Genomic DNA, 11,224 nt, shown 5'->3' with positions numbered 1-11,224 from the left:
TATGTGTTTTATACCTGCATATCTGTGCAAAAATGCTTTTACCAGAATTATTCATTAAAGTCCAGTTACTGACCTTTGAGTTGTCCAAGTCACTTATTCTATTCTTTAGTTGCTCCGCACCGGATGCAGAGGAATTCGTTTCCATTTGTTATTAACTGTTAGCTTGTTTTCTTACTTATGGTGTTGGGAGCTTTACTGAATCCCTAGAGTATAAGTTAACTTTTGTAGTAAAAAGAAAACAAAAAAAACCCAGCTTATCCTTCTTCAAATGGAACACGAGGATTAGGGAAGGAGGGAAAGTAATAGGCCAGTGAGAGCTGAATTAAAAGAAAAAGAGGGGCTTCCCTGGTGGCGCAGTGGTTGGGGATCTGCCTGCCAATGCAGGGGACACGGGCTCGAGCCCTGGTCTGGGAAGATCCCACATGCCGCAGAGCGGCTAGGCCCGTGAGCCACGACTACTGAGCCTGCGCGTCTGGAGCCCGTGCTCCGCAACAAGAGAGGCCGCGGCAGTGAGAGGCCCGCGCACCGCGATGAAGAGTGGTCCCCGCTCGCCGGAACTGGAGAAAGCCCTCGCACAGAAACGAAGACCCAACACACCCAAAAATAAATAAATAAATAAATAAATTTATTAAAAAAAAAAAAAAAAGAAAAAGAATTGAATTTATATATATATATATATATTATATACATAATATATATTATAGAAAACAATAAGGTTTTTACATATTTAGGGTAGATTTATTGCAATGTGTCCCCAACTTTTTTATCCCTGCATATATTTATAACTCTTGTCATATGACTTTGCTGTTCCTCCCACCGAGAGGTTGAGTTTATTTACCCCTTAAATCTGGAGGACTGGCCCTGTGACTTGTTTTGGCCAATAGAATACAGAGGAAATAATAACATGGCAGCTCTGAGTAGACAGACTTCCAAAGGTTTTGAACACTTCAGCTAGTCCTTTTAGAATGCTACCCAGCTGCCATGGTAACAAACCCAGACCAGCACAACCTGCAGGATAATGAGACACATGGCCCAGTCACCTCTGTTGTACCAGCCAATAGCCAGTAAACAGCCAGATATGTGAGTGAGGCTGTGCTAGACTAGCTGTGCCCCAGCCAGCCTGCCAGCTGACTGCAGGTGCATTTGATCTGGTCCAGACTGGCAGAAGCCACCCAGCTGACCTGTAGACTTGTGGGCAACAATACTTATGATTTTAAGCCACAGAGTTGTGGGATGGTTTGTTATGCAGCATTCTTGAAAGAGTAGGTAACTGATACACCTAACTGTGTAGTTGTTGCTGTGTAACAAATCACCCCAAAATTTAGTGGCTTAAAAACAACAATTTATTATTATTTCTCACAGTTCTGTATATGATTACTATGACTTTAAATAACTCTGCTAAAGCTTTCAAGGTAGGTGTGGTAGACTGCACTTTCCAAAGATGGCCACAACAAAATCTCCCATCCCACATGCTCTTATGTGATGTGGCCCATTAAGAACTAGATTTTATTCTTCTGCCCCCTTGAATTTGAGCAGGCCCTGTGACTGCTCTAACCACATGACAAAGTGATGTTATCCTAGTTGATTTGAGTCTAGAGGAAAGGAGATATAGTAAGTGTAGCTATGGTATGTTTGCAGTAATAACGTAAAGGCATTCACAGCTTGCATTTTCCAGCAAAGTCATCTGCTATTGTAGACTTGGGGAAAGGAGCAGAGAGAAGTCATCTGCTAATATGGAGTGGGGGAGTTGATAAGAGGCTGTAGGAAAAGAAAAAATCAGAAAGACATTGAAGTCAGTGAGAAAGATGGCTAGTAGCTAGTAGCCTGCTAATAGTCCCCTGATAACTTTTTTCCTTCTTTCATAATAATGGAAGTTTTGGTTGGGAATGTACCCACCTAACAATACAGCCGATTCTCACGTAATGTCATGCGAAAGAATCCAGACACAAATGATGTGTGGATGATTCAATTTGTATAAAGTACAGAAGCAGGTGAAACTATTATTGTTAGAACACAGAGCAGTGGTTTCCCTTTGGGTGGGGATAGAGCCTAGAAGGAGGCATGAGGAGGCTTCAGGGGTTCTGGTGATGCTCTCGTTTTGTCCTGGATGCTGGTTATGCATGTGTGTTCTGTTAATGAAAGGTCAGCAAGCTATACATGTATGATTTTTGTACTTTTCAGTATATATTTTTTATTTCAGTTAAAAAAAATTTTAAGACTATTTTTCAGCTGCCCTTGCAGTTGGGTGTGGCCATGTAAGTTATGGCCAATGGGCTATGAACAGAGAAGATGTGTGCAACTTCCAGATGGTCCCCTGAAACAGGAGACAGGCAGCCCATTTCTCCTCCTCCTCCATCCTGCTGCGTGGAATGTGGACAAAGCAGCACATCATCTGTAGACCAAATGAAGGTAATTCATTGGGAAAGCCAGAACAAGAGAAAAAGAACGTGTGACCTTGGATGGCCTTGGGGAGCAGAGCTACTATCCTAACCTGTTTTGGACTAGGGACCTCCTGTTTTTGGACTACTACATCAAAGAGAGATGGAATTTCTTGTGTCTGCCATGGCTAGTAAGGTGTCTCTGTTATATCCAGCCAGGTCTATATCCTCAATAATACTGTGTGTAAAGGGATTGATGAGTTGGGCATTAAAGGTTTGGCCTGGAAACCAGGAGCCTGAAACGGCAGTCTGCAGTCAGGTGACAGTATATCTCAGGGCTCCACCAGCCATAGAGGAGGAAAGATAAATTGCAAGCTTGAGCTCAGATTCATTTAGTGGAATAAGTGGCGGAAGTTAGGATGCTTTACTCTCAGGAATAGAAGCTAGAGTTCTCGCTGAACAGAGAAGAAATGAGGCCAACAGGGAATGTAGTTTTCTATGACATTGCAAAACAAGTGTAGGAAGAATCAGAGAGCACGAGGTACTTCAGCCAGGAAACTAGCAGTATTCATTACAATGAATGAGCAACTGCCCCGATCTTTATTACACTCCTCTGTAACAGTATTATTTTATAGATGCAGAAGCAGGCTTGCAGAGGTTAAGCTGCTTGCTCAAGATCACACAGCTCTTGGACTTAAATCTAGTAAGCAGTGTGATCCGTGTACATGATCATGATGAGGCCAGTGCAGTTTGAACGTGAACTTTACGTTTACCAGTGGATGCACTGTCACTGGGCCATGAGAATAAAGCCTTTGTATATTAAGCCTTGAGTTTTAGAATGTGTTAAATGACAGATTTTATTTAAACCAACCCTTACTGTGTTACTTTAGAACACAATTTAGAAGGTACTTTCCTATGTGCTAATTCCTTTGAACCTCAAAACATGGCATGGCAAGTATTGTCCCTGTTTTTGGATGAGGAAAGAAAGAGAGAAGTGACATAAATAACAGGTCTTACTATTAGAGGCAGAGTTAAGATTTGAAGCTAAATCTTCTGCCTCCGAAAATGATGCTTTTGCCGCAGTAGAATGTTGTTGCTAAATCAGCAGCTATCACTTTTAAGTACCTAGTTTCACACCCAGCAGGCACTTCAGTAAAGGCTAAATTTTTAAAAAACTTTCTGTATGCACACGTATATAATTTTATATAAATACAGGAGTGTAATCATATCGTATATATGGAGGGGTGGTTTTTTTTTGGCTTTCCCCTTTTGTTCCTTTTTGTGGTTCCCCCACCCGTCTTCCATGTATGTCAACAACCCAGCAGGGATTCTTCTTTTTTTTATGTTTGTATAATTTTCTATAGATACACATATATACACATCTTGCAACTGTCACTGTTACAAAAAAATGTGGGTGTATTATACACGTCAGTATACTGCTTTTTTACACACCAGTACCGTGTAGAAGGTCCCTGGGTCACTTGTGTAGCTCGAATTCATTGCTTCAGTGGCTGCAGAGCATCTCATGATGTGAATGTACCATCATATTCAATCATTCCACTGTTGGTGTCTGGTTTTCTGCCACTATGAGCAAAGCTGCAGCAAACGTCCTTGTGGTGTGTCCCTACGTAGTGGTGTTTACTGCTGGTTCTCTGGCCTTGGGGTGGATTCTCAGGAATGGGATTGTTGGGTGGAGGGAGATCCATAGATACCTGTTTCCTTTAAATAGATACTGTTATATTCCTTTCCCCTCAAAAGGCTGTATCACTTCACACGCCCATCAGCAACAAGGGACAATTTCTTTTCCTCGCATTTTTGCCAGCAGTAGGAGTTACTGTTCTTTTTTAACTCTTGCCTTTCTGATAGCTATGTACTGCTAATTGTTAACACTTATTAGCGTTTCCCTGAATGCTGGTAAATTTGAGCACCTTTTCATATGCTCGTTGGCTACTTAGATTTGCTCTTCTGTGAATTGCCTCGTCGTGTCTTTTGTCTATTTTTCCATTAGGCTCCTTTTTTCTACTCAGTGTGCAAAAGTCTGGTGACTATTATAAAAATTAACCCTACGTCGTATTTATTTATTTTTTTCCAATTCTAAAATTGGTCTATTTACCTTTTTATGGTATTTCTTGCCATGCAAGCTTTCAATTTCTGAATATTTGAACATATCTGACACCTCTTTTATGGCTTCTAGGTTCTCAGTCTTGGTTTAAAAGGTCTCAATTTGGGATCTTTCAAATGATTGATTTACAACTTCCATTTCTTTTTCTAGAATTGGAAAATATAATTAATACGGATATTGGCAAGTAGTCCTGATTTCCTTTGTGTAACTAATTGACATGGAAATTTTAGTGTTCTTATCATCATCACTCCCTCAGTTTCTAGCTTTCTTTAACTATGAAAATGAGTGTTATAATCATGACTACAGATGCTGTTGAATGGTACATACATAGGACCTGTATTCAGATAGCAGTTTATTTGGAGATAGGCTGAACTGTCATTTGTTTAGCAGACTTGCCTCACTATAGGAAAAAAAACTGATCAAAATACTGCCTTTATTGAGTTTACAGTTAATATTTGCAAAACATTTTAGTGAGAATACTTGACATGTTTACTAATTAGATGAGTTGATCTCATCTTCTAATCAGGACATGGGCTACTTTCCCTATTATCCTTAACATGTATTACTCCACCCTCTAAATAATCGTTTGTACTATTCTAATGCATCGGAGATAAGCTTTTTTTAAATTATTATATACTGCAGCAAACTAAATAGATCTTTTCTCTTCGTAGCTTTACCCTAGTAATATTGAAATGCATGTAGCCTTTCTTAAGGTGTATTCACTGAGCACAGATACTGATTTTCATGAGCTATTTGTAGTTTGGGCTTAAAAGGGCCCAGGAGTATATGCAGCAGGAAAACAACCAGAAAAGATAGTTATGACTAGTGAGATTCTGTTTGTTTTCCTCTCTTATATATAATTGCAACTTGGGTCACATACTGTCCTCAGTTGGAGACCACTGTCCACTAATAAGATTTTACACCGGTTGCCTTTGAAAATCTAATAAGGAGCAGGATATATTAACATCAAATATTTGCACAAAAATTTATTACTATTTATTATGGTAATATATCATATTAAAATACACATACGCACCTGCACTTCACCATCATGTTGATTAGAACCATCTGCGGGGGTGACGGGTGATTGTGACAGCATTATTTCTTTTCAGAAAATGAGGGACCCTGAAGCTTAGAGAAATCAGTATTTTTCTAAGATCACCAAAAGTTGTCTGCCAGTATGGAAACTCAAGCAGTGTCGTGCTCAGAGACCCTGTTTTCAGGCTCCTGTCACATTTGCAGAGCTGGCCTTTTCTTTCTAAAATAGCCTTCAGGACCGGGACACCTTGCCTTTTGTGCCAGTGCGTGGACCCTTGTGGCCTGGGATCTGCCTGTCCAAGAACAGCTAAGCGTTCCTCTCTTATCCAGGTACCTGTCTCTCTTCTTAGGTTCAAATGCTATGTTACCGTGTTTCCTGTGTCTCTTCTATTTCTTATTCACCTCTCCAGTGCCAGCAACAATCAACATTGCCCTTTGCTTCCTAGTTCCAGACATTTGCTACCTTTAAATGGGGTTTAAAGTCCATCCAGGACTTCACTTTCTTGAACACTTCCTGCTTTGTTAGCAATTGGAAAATGACCACATCCTCTGCCCAGGCCAGGCACCGCCCATTCCAAAGGGCAATGAGAATTTAAAACAGAGATGCATAGAGTAATTCTCAGGTACCCAGTTTGGAAAGGAAGGCGGGGTGCTTTCTGACCAGCAGAGCTCTAGGCTGTCTGGACTCTTCTCTGGCCACAAGATGAAGGTCAGAGGCTGGGATCACCACAGCGGTGGTGGGAACAGCAGTATCCTCAGAGGCCAGTGCTGCCTTACTGCCTGCACCGTACCTCGCTGGGAAATGTCATAGCTCGCCTCTGGTGTTAGTAGGAGGTGGCAATTGAATGCTTTACCTGTAGCAACCAGACTGGCAAGTCTTCCCACGTGGTCTGGGAAAGAGAAGTGTTTTGAACAGAGATCTCTTCAACAGCGGTTTCACTGGCAGAGCAAATGGAGCCGGGGTACTGTTCAGATCCAGAGTAGCAACCATATCATAAATTGTAGGTGCTTCCACTGGTCAGGATGGCCATCATCAAAAAATCTACAAACAATAAATGCTGGAGAGGGTGTGGAGAAAAGGGAACCCTCTTGCACTGTTGGTGGGAATGTAAATTGATACAGCCACTAGAGAACAGTATGGAGGTTCCTTAAAAAACTGAAAATAGAACTACCATACGACCCAGCAATCCCACTCCTGGGCATATACCCTGAGAAAACCATAATTCAAAAAGACATGCACCCCAACATTCATTGCAGCACTATTTACAATAGCCAGGACATGGAATCAACCTAAGTGTCCATCGACAGATGAATGGATAAAGAAGATGTGGTACATATATACAATGGAATATTACTCAGCCATAAAAAGAAACGAAATTGAGTTATTTGTAGTGAGGTGGATGGATCTAGAGACTGTCATACAGAGTGAAGTAAGTCAAAAGAGAAAAATACCATATGCTAACACATATATATGGAATCTAAAAAAAAATGGTTCTGAAGAACATAGGGGCAGGACAGGAATAAAGACACAGACATAGACAATGGACTTGAGGACATGGGGAGGGGGAAGGATAAGCTGGGAAGAAGTGAGAGAGTGGCATGGACTTATGTATACTACCAGATGTAAAATAGCTAGCTAGTGGGAAGCAGCCGCATAGCACAGGGAGATCAGCTCGGTGCTTTGTGTCCACCTAGAGGGGTGGGATAGGGAGGGTGGGAGGGAGACGCAAGAGGGAGGGGATATGGGAATATATGTATATGTATAGCTGACTCACTTTGTTATACAGCAGAAACTAACCATTGTAAAGCAATTATACTCCAATAAAGATGTTTAAAAAAAAAAAAAATTGTAGGTGCTTCCAAACAGGCATGCCTGTGCTTTGTGATGAGAAGCTACTCCCACCTGAGGCTTCTGGATGAAGCAAAGAAAAAGTTTCATTAACATTCCGCACGTTTGTGACTAGTTATCTAACACACCACCCCAAAGCAGAGTGGCTTACCATAATCACCTTCCTGCCCAACCCACAATGTTAAGGGTTGGCTGAGCTTAGCTGAGGGGTTCTGGTGGTCGGGCTTGGGGTGTCTCCTGAGGCTGCATTCAGATGGGCGTATGGCTGTGGTTGGTACATTCAAGACAGCTTCTCATCCTCCAGAGCAGGGCTTAGCAAACCGGGACACCCCACCCCAGGCCAGATCCAACCCGCAGCTCACTTCTGTACTGCCGCAGGCTAAGAATAGTTTTTACAGTTTTAAATGGTTGAAAACAAACCAAAAGAAAATCATCTCATGATGTGAAAATTATATGAAATTCAAATTTCAGTGTCTATAAGGTTTCATTGGAACACAGCCATGCCCATCCACTTACACGTTGTTTAGGGTGGCTTTTGCACTGCAATGGCAGAGTTGAGTAGTTATAACAGTCACAAAGGCCACATGGCCTGCAAAGCTGAAAATATTTACTGTCTGCCCCTTGATAGAAAAAGTCTTCTTACCCCTACTCCTGAGCCTCTCTCCACAGGCATCTTCATTAAACATCAGTGGGTTATTTTTAGAATGTTTAGTTTTCTTCTTTCTAAATGATGAGGTTAGAGAAAATTTAGCCTGTCACTTGCAAACATTATCTCCAAATAACATACTGCAGGTGTGAGTAATTTCTGGCTTAAAAAAAACAAACCTGAATATAATTTTCATTATAGTCACTCCATTTAACATCATCTTTCAGATTACTGGAGTAAATCTGAGGCCATACATAACATTTTTATCAGATGCATGCAAATAATGGAATCATCAGTGATCATACAGAGATAAACTTTCAGAACTGTTACCTTTTTTATACTCCTTGTTAACTTGTTACATCAGAATTCCTATGCATCTTGTCTTTGCTCAAATTCACATTTTGAAAATAAGTGCTTAGAATAAAAACAATTTTAACAGTTTAACTGTCAAAGCTATCTTCCCTTGCTACTGCTGTGCAGCTGAAACTTTGCAAACTAAATCATAAGCATGTTTCTCTCATCCCCACCAGCTGCAGCATGGTCACTGGACATGTAATTGAAGGCTTGCAATTATTTTTATTTTGAAGAGAAGAAATTAAATAATTGCTGATTTTAAAAAAGGAGAATGAGACAAATACCATTTCTGCCTTTATAATGTGAACCCCAAATGCCTTTCTAAACAAACAACAGCTGGAAAATGCTGAACACGAATAGATACAATCCTTGCCCTTAAAAAGCTCCCAGCTTCATAGAGACGGATGGACAAGAAAACAATATGGTGCAGGAATTGATAACTGACCGTCGATGAGCACGAATTATGATGGGAGCACAGAGATCAGGCACCTAGGCTGGTATAGAAATGTCTGGGAGACTTGCTAAGGGAACTGATGGGAAGGAAGGCAAGGTGGATCAGCCCAGAAGCTTTCCTGGGTACCCATCCAGGGCCTGATAGAGGTGTCATTGCTTGGTCCACTGGCAGCCTGTCACAACTGATAGCACACTGACCTTTATTGGTTTACTTGTTCATTTCCTCCACAGATGATAAGCTTCTTTAAGGCAGAAACTGTGTTGTCATTGCCATCTATGGTGCCTACCTGGTAGTAGCTGATGCACAAGAATCGTCTAATAAACGAATACGTGGAAGTTCCTAGGATGATGAAAATATTCCTTCAGTTAGATGGGCTAATGTTTAAAGACAATATTTTATGTCTATACAGTGATATATTTAAAAATCTGTACTAGTTAGTGGTTGAAGTGCCAATACCAAATTTTGGTTGCAAGCACAGGGTCAGGAACCATGGGAGATGCAAAGACAAGCAAGACACAAACACTGCTTTCCATAAACTTAAAGTTTCATAATCCTCACCTGTATCGAACCAGAATAGCTTGTCTTTCATCTGTTTACACTTTGGAACTCCACAAAATATTTCTTTTGACTAAAGGGCTCCGTTTCTTTAAAAAAAATTAAAAAAGGAAAACTTTGATCAAGTTAAGGCGGCTAAGTTTTCTCAAAATATTTACGTATTTAATCCCCTCCATTTATAGACTGGAAGGAAATTTAAATGGAGTGAATAGAACATTTACATTTTTAGATATGTTCATATTCCTCCTGGATTTCATCTTAGTTTTTCCTCAGTTGCCTTCTTTAGCACCTTTCAAATAGATAATATATAGCAATGTATAGATGTATGCAGTAATAAAATTGTTCATTCTCTCCTATATACTGTAATATCACTTAATATTTGCTAATATCCAGAAAAAAAGCTTCTATGCATATCCTTTCTAAAATTACTGCAAAGTATCTTCAAAGTTCTATGTTCTTTTCTATTTTATATATGAATATATATATTTTCTATTTTATATATAAATGTGTATATGTTAATCCCAACCTCCTAATTTATCCCTCCCTGCAAGGTTCTATATTTAATGCCAGTTATTCTGAGGTGTTTAATTCAAAACTGTTACCTAATTTCTCTATAGGATGTTGGGATTTCAAAAACATCCTATTTTCAAAATAGGATGGTTTAAGATCATCTTAAGGACTCATATGCAACAAATCCTTCTATGACGTTTGCAGGGAAAAATGAGCCAAAAGACACATAGGCACAGTATTCTTTATTATAAACAATCAGGTAACAGTGTAAGTGTGCATTTGAAGGATAATTGAAGCCTAGCTACAATAATCAAAAACATTACTTAAATAGAAATAGTTTCTTTTTTGTTGGTTGGTTTTACATTAATCTGAACTTAACATATGCCAGGATCACCTAATCTTGTCATATAGTTCAGCTGTTAAATCCTTAATAGGAAAAGATGAAATTTGGAATGCATGTTATATTCTGCTTTATTTGTTGACTATATATACCAAATATTCAGGACATACTCAAAGTTAAGCAGGTGCTTAAAGTCTAGCAAGTGGTACTTATAAAATGCTTTTGTTGCTGTGATGGGGGTATTCAGTTCCTAGGAAGACAATGAAAAGTAAATTCTAAATGCTAGGTTGTTGTACAACTTTGCCTGATTTATACTGAGTGTAAAAAAAAGAAAAGAATAACAAAACATAAATGTATTGAGAAGTGACATCTTAATAGTTCCAAAGCACTGGCAGGTATTAAAATATCATCTAACTAAAACAAACTTTTCACATCTCAAATTTTTAATAAAAAAACACAAAAAAACAGGCTTGAACAACACCATAAATGTTCTGGGTCTTGTGAGCAGGCCAGATGTTGTTATTCTCTATTGCACAATCCTTGTCTATGGCAACCTTAAACATGTTTGGCTGATGCAATTAATGGCTTAGCATGTCCACTTTGCTCACTATCCTATAAAAGAATGCTATGACATTTTTTGGATTGTCTATCTCAAGGAATGAATGCTAAATGAGCACATTTAGAAGTTTGAAATCAAATACTGCATTACAATTTTTAACAATTCTTGCCAGCAAAAATGTTAAAAGGCTGATTTAAAATGTGACTCTTACAGTGACTGAAGGATTAACTTCTCATCAATTCTAAATTCTCTGAATTTCACAGTATCTTAATAAAGGCTTTTGGTGAGATAGGACTGGTAATGACGCATACGTACCGCTTTAATCATTTATTTTTTGAAGAAATAATTTGGATTCACTGGAATATTTTGTCTTGGTTTCCCAAAGCTGCATGAAAATTCAATGTATTTTTTCATGTCAC

Source organism: Eubalaena glacialis, chromosome 16 (genome assembly GCF_028564815.1).
Source record: "Eubalaena glacialis isolate mEubGla1 chromosome 16, mEubGla1.1.hap2.+ XY, whole genome shotgun sequence".
Lineage (NCBI taxonomy): Eukaryota > Metazoa > Chordata > Mammalia > Artiodactyla > Balaenidae > Eubalaena > Eubalaena glacialis.
The sequence above is the reverse complement of the archived record's forward strand: the minus strand, read 5'-3'. Positions refer to the sequence as shown.